We start from the raw sequence: 12,282 nt of genomic DNA, 5'->3' as shown, positions 1-12,282 counted from the left end.
TGGGCTGATCTAAGTCAGGGCATGGCTAACTCACAGATCGAACCCTGAAACAATCTCTGGGCTGATCTAAGTCAGGGCATGGCTAACTCACAGATAGAACCCTGAAACAACCTCTGGGCTGATCTAAGTCAGGGCATGGCTAACTCACAGATTGAATTGGAATCTAGCGGATTTGTGGAGGGAGGAAATAAAACAACCTAGAAAAAACTCCTTGAGTAATGCCGAGTCTGAGAGTCGAACCCCCGACCCCAGAGGTGAGAGTCGAACTGGCCCCCACCCCAGAGGTGAGAGTCGAGTGAACTACCACTGCGCCAAGTTTGGACCCAGAATTGCGTTTCTGATTGATTTTGTTTCGTGATTATATTTAGCACCCACGGCTACTACCTGTCTGAGAGCGCCTCATTACTTAATGTACAGTAAAGAGAGAGTTAGAAGCCCTCAGGTGCAAGATTGATCAAGTATACGCTCAAGTACCTTAAAAGAGTTAATACTTCGGCGTGGAGATGTTTATCGAGATCTTTTTGGAAAAAAAAGAGCGAAAAAAATATATGCATAGAAAATATGAAGGAAAGAAAAGGAATATACAACGGCGCACGTGTCTTTATACTGTGATGTAAACATGCTGGGAGCTGTAGAGCACGAGAGAAGTCATAGAGAAATACGAGGGGTAGCAGTAATAATGTACTGTGATATAAACATGCTGAGGGCTGTAGAGCACGAGAGAAGCTATAGAGAAATACGAGGGGTGCCCTAATATGTCCTGTGATATAAACACGCTGAGGGCTGTAGAGCACGAGAGAAGTCATAGAGAAATACGAGGGGTAGCCCGGCCTAATATGTCCTCTGATATAAACAGGTTTTTCAAGTTTTTCGGCCAATCAGAGCGAGTGTAGTATCTCTCAAATACTTTATTACCGCAGAATTTTAGGGTCTTGTTCTTCTCAACACTAATAAATTATAACTTATTTCTCTAGTAGAAATAGAAATATAGAAATTCAGTGCGTGAAAAACCAAAAAAAAAAAAAAAAAAAAAAAAAAAAAAAAAAAATTTAAAAATTCGATGATATAAAATAAAATAAAGGTATTTATAAATTTACAAATTTCTGGTATTTCGATTTAGCATCATTTCCTATTTCCCACACTACACCCACTCAAAAATAAACAAGCGAAAAATATATTTCTCAAAATTGGTATAAAAATAAATTCAGTGAAAAAAATGGTTTTCACAACATCACATGGCTTCATTATGGCTGAGATTTCTCGTCCTCGCTTTTATAACGTTTCCTATTTCCCACACACCCACTTCAAACTCAACACACTGCTTACCTGAAGAGCACCCTTGAATGTACTAACACTTTGATCACCACAACCAATCGTCAAGCTATTTATAACACTCGCCTTTTACGTCTATGACAATCTAATTACGTTGCTTTCAGGTTTGAAGTAGTAGAGAGAGAGAAAAAAAAATGAATTTTTGTTAATTGATAAGATTAGGGATCAGAAATCGAAGTAGATATCAGTGTTTTCATGAATGTTCATGGAAAGTTTCTCATCTTTTTGACAATCTCGAGTATATTTTCAGTGCCGCGTGTTATTAGCCTTGAAGGGCAAACAGGTGGACTTCAAAAAAAAAATGATAATTTAAGATAGCCAGTGCTGTAAAAGATTATATGAACATACGACTTTAAAATGTAAAATCTTTTAAACACGAGTATTAGCGTTAAAATCTTCAAGAACTTTGAAACTTAAATACATGTCTTAGGGATTTTACCAACATTTTTAATGATGATTTAAGATTATTAGTTTTAAAGAAATTATGAATGAATGAATACGAGTACAAAAATGTTTGAAATACCCTTAGAGAGGATAACGATAAAGCTTATCAAACATAAGCAACTGGGAAAAAAAAAAGACTTTTTAAATTTCAATTTTACCATTCAGGTTTTAAGAAAGGGATAATAATGATAAAAATAATAGTATAGATACTTTAAATGACGAAACATATTTTTTTTTAGATCAACGTTTTCATAACTTAAAATAGCTAGTTTTTGGAATATCAAGAACGTTGACATTCATTGAATTTAAAATCTCGAAGGATGAAGATAAGCGTTATAAACAGAATCTGAAAAAAAAAATCGATTTCTCAAGCATTTATTCGGTTTTTCATCAGGTTCATTAGCATCTATTAATGAATTCAACCAGAGTTTGTTTATTTATCTGTGAAGCGATCTATAGGTGATTCTGTTTCGAAATTAGTTGAATAGAAAGGAAAAGAACAGAAGATAGGGTTGAAGACAATAAGGAAGGAACGAGAAGGGAGTGTCGGGAAGATAATAGAGAAAAAAGATAGAAATATAAGGAGGAAACTTAGGAAGAAAATATAAGACGAATATAAAGAAAAATAGAAAAAAAGAGGAAATAAGAAAATTGAAAAGTGGCAACAAAAATGATACAGGAAAAGGGGGAAAGAGACGCAAACAAAAGAAAAAAAAAAAAAAAAAAAGAAAAAAAAAAAAAGAAAATGAAAGAGAAAAAAGAAAAGGTTACGAAAATAGATGTTAAAAAAGCAAGAAAAAAACGGGGGGGGGGGATTAATAGGGAAAAAATCCATAGAACGGAAAAGGAGATAAAAAGAAAAGGAAAGCGTGAAGAGAATAATAATTAGAAAAAATGATTAAAATACGAGAGGAAATAGGAATAGAGATGCAGGAGAAAGAGATAAATATCGAAAAATTTGAGTTAAATTCGAATTAAATGGATTTAATTTCGACTGCATCCTCAGATTACCGACTTATCTCTCATTCGGTCTCTCTACACAAGTGTTTATATTTACTATGGACACTCTATGGGAGACCAGTTTACGAACCAACAATCTTTTCCGACTCTAATCATCCTTTCCTCTTTGAAGAAGGACCCCCTTAAACTTCATAGAATAAATTAACTCGTGTAAGAGTTAATAAACTCATGCTTATACCAATAGGCTCAAAGCACTACATGTACGTTGACATTAGCGCTATTGAATTTACAGACAACTTCAGAGCCAAAAAACTTCAAATTTCATCGAACGAAACCTCTGGACAGACCTTATTCAGAGCACAAAAATTACGCTAGATTCTCATTTAGCAGACAGGGTTTTGAGTAGTTAGTAAACACAAAGTAGCTTCGTTCGTAAAGCCGATTACCCCCGAAATATAGTTACTCACTCTTGAGTGATATATAGTTTGAGGGTCTAAATAAGACTTGATGAATCATAGATGTCAGTTATCGCCTTGAGTGATTGGAATTGCTGAAATTGTCTAAAAAAGCGCTTCAATGTTAAGAAGCACAAATTATCTAGCTTGATTAACCTATGTATATGTGAATAAACAAGCACGGACTTGCAAGACGAATTTTTTCGGAAGAAATCTTCAATGAAAATTGCTGCATTGGTTTTTTCGTTTCCGCATTTTAAATCTCATTGAAATCGCAATATTTTCTCTCTCGCAGAGAAAGAAGAAAAACGAAAATAAGGGAAAGAAGATAATAGAAATGTAGAGGATAAAAGAACAAGGAAGAGAAGAGAAGAGAAGAGAAGAGAAGAGAAGAGAAGAGAAGAGAAGAGAAGAGAAGAGAAGAGAAGAGAAGAGAAGAGAAGAGAAAGGAAGGGAAGGGAAGGGAAGGGAAGGGAAGAGAAAAGAGAAGAGAAGAGAAGAGGAGAGAAAAGAGAAGAGAAGAGAAGAGAAGAAAAAGAGGAATTCCTATATTTTGATGTTTAATATTTTTTCGAAACCTAAGATTCAGTCAAAGTCTTTATTACTTCAGCATATCTTCCTTTCTTAATGCTCGACTTTTCATCAAAGATCAATCGGGCTAAATGGGTTGCACTCCAGCCTCTACAAACACAACAAACACCGCACGCCTAATACTGATATCTCACTTTGATTGCGAGTGTACGAATATAGTAATGGTCTTAACGCGATAAGACTCAAGAGGCTCTTCTCTATATGATAAAAAGGCGCCTCGAGCTATTGTAATATTAGAGCATAGATTCTGGATTCGATTCCCGCCGTTTTGGTCTTTTCATATGCTGTAACTATTGCTTTTAGTGTAAATTGCAAAAATTTTATTAGATTCAAGGGTAGAATTAAGGTAATGTTACACGAGACGATATTTAGCGCAATATTTTTGTCTTACGAGTTGGCTTATGTAACATGGTGCGCGCGTCAACACAAATTAATAACCAAAATGTAGTGAGTTTTTGAAGGTCGTTACGGTGATGGTACACGAGACGATTTTTAGCGCAACATTGTGTTAAAAGTTGGCCTTGTGTAACATGGCGCGCGGCAGCACAAATCGATTGCACCAATGTTGTGAGTTTTGAAGGTCGCTCAAAAACCTGCAACATGTTGCCGCAACAAAATATCGTTAATAATTGTAACCCGTGCCATATTATACGAGAACAATCTTTTTGAAACATTTTTGCCGTCGTTGGGTATCGTCTCTTGTATTACCACCTTTAATTGGGGATTATAAAAGGACAATTCTTATGATATTTACTTAGCTATACTTATCTAATATCTTATATGTACTTATCTAAACTTATCTTATATCTTACCTTTATCTTATAATTATATTTACTTAGTTTTACTTATCTAATATCTTATATGTACTTATACAAACTTATCTTATATCTTATCTTTACTTATTTATAGTTATCTTACAATTCGAGGCTTTTCTTGATTTTGAGGTAAACTCTGAGCTAAAATGGACGAAAAAACGACCTAATTGATATCGGATACGTTCTTCGCTCAAGTCTGTTAAATATATTCAGCAAGACAAAAAAAAAAAAAAAAAAAAAAAAAAAAAAAAAAAAAATTAGGGAACAACAAGGCAAGAAAACCACTTGAATAAAAATTAATCGCCCGTGAATTAGTGATTACTTGCTTCAGTACTATTCGTCTAAATTGGTTTTCTAGATGCTTCTGAGGTATCAGTTACAAACAAGAGCCGGCAAAGTGTTTCTTGTATAACAGTCCCCTTCACAGTATCCTGCGCCATCTTGAAAGGTAACCGTGCCTGTGCATCGAAGCGAGATCGGCGTGGACCTTCAATCGATCCTTATCACACGGCGCCATGTTTAATCCCCCGAGAAAAAACCTTTGTTTTAACCCGCGTAACCTCATCCTGAAGAGCTTCAATGCGAGGCCGCGCTTGGGGAAATCTACTGTTCCAGTTAACATGGCTGCCTCGTGATAACGGGCCATGATATTGAGATCTTTTTAGTACCTTGGGCAACTATGATGATGTATGTATATGAGGATGAATGGCTACCCAAAATGACACATGGTAACCCAAAATGAATGCCGGCAGCTATCCAGAATGATGCATGACTGGCCAAAATGATACAAGGTAACCGAGAAAGATGCATGAACACCAAGGATGATTCATGACCACCCAGAGTAATACAAGGCCACCATGAAAGATGCATGGCAATCCAAAATATAGCATGCTAGCGGCTACCCAGAATTATGCGTGGCTACCCAAAATGATACATGGTGACCCAAAAGGATGCATGCAACTCAAAATGATGCATGGCAATCCAAAATAAAGTATGCTAGCGGCTACCCAGAATTATGCATGGCTACCCAAAATGATGCATAGTATCCCAAAAAGATGAATACGACCCAAAAAGATGCATGGCAATCCAAAATAAAGCATGCTAGCGGCTACCCAGAATTATGCGTGGCTACCCAAGATGATACATGGTAACCCAAAAAGATGCATACGACCCAAAAAGATGCATGGCAATCCAAAATAAAGCATGCTAGCGGCTACCCAGAATTATGCATGGCTACCCAAAATGATACATGGTGACCCAAAAGGATGCATGCAACTCAAAATGATGCATGGTAATCCAAAATAAAGCATGCTAGCGGCTACCCAGAATTATGCGTGGCTACCCAAAATGATGCATAGTAACCCAAAAAGATGCATGCAACTCAAAGTGATGCATGGCAATCCAAAATAAAGCATGCTAGCGGCTACCCAGAATTATGCATGGCTACCCAAAATGATACATGGTAACCCAAAAAGATGCATACGACCCAAAAAGATGCATGGCAATCCAAAATAAAGCACGCTAGCGGCTACCCAGAATTATGCGTGGCTACCCAAAATAATACATGGTGACCCAAAAGGATGCATGCAACTCAAAATGATGCATGGCTATATAGAATACTGCAATGTAACCCAAAAACCTTCTTGACCACCCAGAATAACGCATAACTAACAAGAATGATGCTTTTATGATTTCCAACTAATCTTCAACAACATAAGACAGGCCAGCAGTGAAACAATCCCCTACATCCACGTACACCCACGTGAAGTCAAATTATTGGTCAATTAATGAACTCAAAAGAATAGAAAATTAAATTTCAATATTTTTATAGGTTAATAAAAGTTTAATATCAGAAGGGGATCCCACATAAAAATGGCATTTGTGCCATTTTATATAGACATATATCTATAATAAAGGTCCACTTATCTTATAAATATCGCTGTATAAAATGTAATGAGAAAAAAACTCTTTTATTTATTTACCTTTGCCTTGCTTATGAAGTAAACCTTGGATAGATACGCTGTCAAGATCGTAATGCTTTGTCGTCGGTGGTAAAAGCTAAACTGCTGCGGATATGCGGGTCTAATGAAAATTATAAATAGCTTTGTTGATTATGACTCATCTTTACACCAGGCCACCTTGGTACAAGGAAACAATTACCCACTCAAGTAAAAAAATCCAGATATAGCCATGACAATAAAAAATGGCTTTTTAAAACTTTAAATTGGTGATTTTAGAACCCATTTAGGTCTAGCCTTTCTACATTAAAAGCTACCAGTGATTATTTTAAAGATGAACTTGAGTGTGAAGAGCCGTAGGATTCCGTGAGATAATGTCATTTTTATAAACAAATTCATAGAATGGCTGTTTAGACAGCATCAAAGACCTTGGCTTGTATTTACAATTGGTTCTCTTTCAAGTAGCATGTATATTCACGCTGGCCCATTAATTGTTATATTTTAATAACCACACGCAAAGACGCGCTATCTTCTCCAAAGTCACGAAAAGCTTTAATATCCCTTTATACCTCTTAAACATCGCAGAAAAACTACATATTCCAATAAACAACATTAAGTACTATCTTTTTATAATCATAGCACTAAAATTTTCGATCTGGTTTTTAAAGACTCGGTCAATTTTCGTCGCGTGTCTTAGCTTGTCGTCTATTTCGGTAAGAGTTGAATCTTACTTGCTAACGGGCCCTTCCGCTCTTGGGGGGCTGAATTATCAGCTTTCCAATGTACAGCAACTACCCATTTTGATTGAATATACCTATATCAGTTGTGTGAAGTTTTGGATTTAGGTGTTGGATATTATTACTTGAATATTTGTTACCATAATTGCATCATCAGATTTTGTTTTCCTGGAACTGATTGACCAGTGCAAGCACAAAAGACTTGCAACGTACAGGTATGTCTGCACACATTTTCGTCTACAGGGAACCAAAATTGATTGCATTTTCTGTTCTATATTGAATCATTCTTGAAAAGAATAGCGGATATATTTATGTACAATGCATTCATATATGATATGTATGCACGTATGGTATCAGTCCATATAGCCCACTTTTGTTCGTAACATATTCAAGCTCCTTGGTAATAGATAAGTACATATGCAATATTTATTAGAGATGACATGTTTTTTAGTCTACAAGTTTAACTGAAAAAATAGAGTGCAAACAATATAACCGTGAAACTTTAGTAATACTAACTAGCACAATTTCATGCAAATACCATTGTTTTCTATTGTTTAATCAGCACTATTTTGTACTATTTAGTCATTAGTGTTTCACGGATTAATTGTTTGCACTCTATCATGGAAATTCCACCACAATTTCTAATATTTTTAGGACACAAAGTTCTAATCTCTAAAACTGTAGCCCTTCAAAGTGGTGTGGTCATTCCTTTTTTTTTTTTTCATTTTGGTCGCAGCATTTCAATATGAATAACAGATCACTGTCTTTTACGGCCACATTATAAATATTGAAGCGGTTCGTTCACTTGTCCGAATAAGTGAAATCCAATTTTTGCCCACGAAAGATCAGGGCTGAAAACGAATTTTGGGCCAAGGTCAACGCTCGATTGATATCGACATGTTCAAAGGGTAGATAACTTCGATACTTTTTGCCCCTTATATAACGACCAAAACAAATAAATTCAGATCCACATGCATGAGCTAAGACTCGAACTTGGCGGCCGATAACGACAGGTTCTTAAGATCAACATCTCTATCAAGATAAACACCTGTTGCTGAATCAGAAAACACCAACCTTTCGAAAATGGTCGATATTCAGAGGTTATATAACCATTCATAACACAAAGCACGACCGATATCCAGAGGTTTTCTCATAACAAGAATAAGTCTAATTAGGATTTATTTTTGTCCTGTCAAAAAATCAAAGGTCGTTAATCGGAGGTTTGTCTTTTCATTACGACCCTCTCATAAGGATGTTTTTCAGTTTCCTAACACGAAAACATTCTAAAGCATCTCTTACAATCGACATTCGGACACCGACCATCGGTCGGTCGGCCAAAGGTTCTAGATAGCCTTGACCTTGTAAGTAATAATAAATCATAAGAAAATAATAAGCAAATAAAGACTCACGAAATCCATTTTTATCCCACGGCAGTCGGCGATTGTATACGTAGAATAGCCATCCATTCATGACATCAACACCCGTCAATAGGATTTTCAAACCATTCACTGAACCTTCCGCCATTTGGTTACCAAGGTGAGGTGAAATATGAACCCGTTGGCTTGACCGCGCACCTGTCCGTAACAAACAGTAATTTAATCATGTATCCAAATGAAAACATATAAAATAACATAAAAAGAATAAAGAGAAAGTAAATAAGCTAAAAGAACATTATGCATAAATGTTATATTTGAAATTATTGGTATTAGGTTTTTATATTATATTTATCATTTGGAATTTTCAGTCTTCTTTTTCAAAAATCACAGTAAAAAGGTGATATCATAAAATATCAAATGTCAAAAAGCAGAAAAAGCTTTGAAGATAGATGACGATTTTGGTTTAATGATTTTTCTAGAAAAATAGTTCAAACAAAAACATGTCAAGTGAGAGGAAACAAAACGTGACTTCTCTTCGTTTCAACAAGCGTGAAACAGGTTTTTTCTTTATAATAAAGTGGACATGTATCACTCTTCAATCAAAACAAGACTGGTAGTAAAAAAACTCACATACTAATCACAGCTTCCGTAAAAAAATAGTACCACAGTATAAAATAAAATGATTTATTTCAGGAAAATAATTTATTTACTATTTTCGATTGATGTTGATAAACTACGATAAAAAATAATCTATTTTTCTAAGTACCACAATCTTTTTATTTGTATTATAAGAGCAATATTTAAAAAAATATCTGTGTTCAAAAGCAATATTTAAAATAACATATTTATAAGAGCAATATTTAAAAAAAAAAAAAACTTTTGTTCAAAACATTACTAACAAGATTCTTATTCAAAACGAGAGCATCACAAAGTTTCGTGATAGATATATCCATATATATATCAGCTTTACCAGGCATGGCTTTGCTTACTTGTGGTCTGAATCTACAAAGGCCAACAACATGCAATAGCTCGAGTGTTATTCAAATAAACCTTAAAAGGGTTTTAAAATATGCGAAGATTAGATAAATAAAGCGCAGAGATAATAAGTCTGGTTTCGGTTGCTGTCAAATGGCTTACTGTCGTAAAGAAAAGAATAGCATAATGATTTGGAATGCTTTGTCACGTAGTATCACGTATCTTATATAGCGGTTAAGCACTTTATATATACAATAGTAATGATAAAAGTAGTAAAATCTAGTTCCCTTTTATCATTACTAATAAGAAAAAATGATTGATCAAGTGTTGATGATGAAAAAGCTTTCCTTAAGGTAACTGCCTACTTTTGAACGTTCGATTTGAGCCCACGATGTGAGCGCGCTCAAAAACCGCTGAAAAATCTACAAGATTTTATTGAAGAACCATACGCGTTTTGAGCTTCAACAGGGCAAAACCCTCAAATTTTGCACGGGACTCTCTATTTTTTAATAGCTCATTTGAAAAAACTCCTGAAAATCTAGGTTACATCAACATTTTAGAAAAAAAATTATATTTCTAACACATGAAAAAATAGATTTTTGTTAGGGATTTGTGTTCGACTTTATGAGATTTTTTAAGAGCACCGAAACTACAAAATATGACAAATCAATGTATCTCTTTGTCTTTTTGTCGAAAATATCCATGTATTATTGTAGAACGATTGACTAGCCTTCATTCGTGCAAACATGATATACTATAATCTTATGAATCTTAATTTTTTCTAATCAATTCGGGTGGCGCAAGTTCTGCTCAAAAAGCTCGTGCGTAGGCTTCCACTAAATGCTGATTATCTCGAAAACAAGCTCGGGACACCCAATTTTTCTTTCCAGATTTGGAATCAGCATTAAATTTCAATTCGGAAAATCGAAGTTTAAAAAAAAGTTTAAATCGTTTTCCAAAAGTAGGCAGTCATCACCTTAAAAGAAAGATTCAATAGTGAAACAACATCTAAGACTGTATGGCATACAACGGAAATATGTTAAGAGCTAAAAATAATAATAACAACAATATATAAGTAATAATAATAATAAAAAAAAAATAGAATAATAATAATAATAATATATTGTGCGTATATATATATAGCGATTAAAGCCAAAGTTTATGCAAATCGCAGTATGTATGTATATATATATATATATATAATATATATATAGTATACACACTTGATTGCAGAAAGGGCGTAGTTTACATTTTCATACAAATATTTAATGAGATGCAAAACTTAAAAAGTAGCTTATTTGGTCTTCCTTATCTTCTATTGTATCAGAGACATACGTATTGCACAAACTCAAGTTAAAAAAATATTTTCCGCAAAATGCTGTGGTTAAGGTTACTGGAGACCTTCAGGGGTAGGTTTCGTTTAAGACTCTCTCTTCGCAACAATTTAAACAAACCCCATGAAACTATATATCGTTTTAAAGGTCATATAATAGAGATTCAGAAAATAATATTATTTGAATGGGATTTTTTAATTTGAAACAATGCCGGAGCCTTAAACACAAATCGGGCACGTTCAGTAGAGGTGAATTAATGGACATGGATTTAGCGCGTATAGCAAAAAGAATTTCACTATGTGAATAAGCAAAAGATAAACTACAAAAGGGTGTGTGCGATTTTTGACATTTTGCTTCTTTAAAAAGTTATTGAATTTTACAGAGTGGGAACGTCGAAAAATTTCAATGCCGGTTAATGTTTTACCGCATAAAAGACGAAATACTCACAATATCAAAAAACGCTTACACCCTTTTGTAGATTATCTTTTGCTTTTTCACATAGTGAGGTTCTTTTGGCTATACGCGCTAACGCTATTTCCATTAATTCACCTCTACTGAACGTTCCCGATTTGTGTTTAAGGATCGGCATTGTTTCAAATTAGAAATTGCCTTTTAAATAATATTATTTTCTGAATCTCTATTATATGACCTTTAAAACGATATATAGTATTAGGGGTTTTTGTTGAACGTGTTGCGTAGAGAGAGCTTAAGAGAAACATACCCCTGAAGGTCTCCAGTAACCTTAAGCAATTGATAAATTCTGCATCTCATTAGAGTATTTGTAAAAAATGTATACTACAACCTTTCTGCAATCAAGTGTGTGTGTGTGTGTGTGTGTGTGTGTGTGTGTGTGTGTGTGTGTGTGTGTGTGTGTGTGTGTGTGTGTGTGTGTGTGTGTATATATATATAATCAGTAACAGTGACGATTGATTTTTCTCAACCTGTCCCCATTTTAATGTTGAAAATTCAATTTTCATAAGGTATGAACAATTTATTGTATCAGCCAAATTTCTTCGGGGTTTACATGAGAAATTATCGGCCGAAAACTTGGTTGTACAATTTTTTGAATTGAATATATTTGAATATTTTTTCTTGGGTTGATGCAACAAATCACACCTGAAACTCTCATTCGATGAAATTCATTTCCGCTTGCCTTTTTCATGTCTGTCTTATATTTTTCATTTTAGAGGTTTAAAAAACTGTTCTAGCACAAATTTATGTAAAAGCTTTGATCATAAGGTTCTACAGTATGGTAATAATTTCTAGGAGACGAGCGGTGTAAAAAGAAACGTATTTGCATGGACG

General features: G+C 34.5%; 1 long non-coding RNA gene across 4 annotated transcripts in view; it reads right to left on the bottom strand.

Moving 5' to 3' along the window:
- The window catches only part of LOC116294310 (uncharacterized), a 49,390-nt gene that overhangs the window by 2,452 nt on the left and 34,656 nt on the right, over positions 1-12,282 (bottom strand). For 2 of the 4 annotated variants that reach the window (XR_016121219.1, XR_004196910.2), the window contains exons 4-5: positions 8,702-8,866; positions 6,580-6,679 (exon numbers count right to left, since the gene is read on the bottom strand). This is a non-coding gene — a long non-coding RNA (uncharacterized LOC116294310). Of the gene's footprint in view, positions 1-1,326; positions 1,430-6,579; positions 6,680-8,701; positions 8,867-12,282 lie in introns of all 4 variants that reach the window. The other 2 variants (XR_016121220.1, XR_016121221.1) reach the window with 2 other exon arrangements.

The sequence above is a fragment of the Actinia tenebrosa genome, unplaced genomic scaffold (genome assembly GCF_029948245.1).
Source record: "Actinia tenebrosa isolate PJP-AT-01 unplaced genomic scaffold, QUT_ActTen_1.0 PGA_scaffold5__44_contigs__length_20552954, whole genome shotgun sequence".
Taxonomy (NCBI): domain Eukaryota; kingdom Metazoa; phylum Cnidaria; class Anthozoa; order Actiniaria; family Actiniidae; genus Actinia; species Actinia tenebrosa.
Note: the sequence above shows the minus strand (reverse complement) of the source record. Positions and strands in the feature narration are given on the sequence as shown.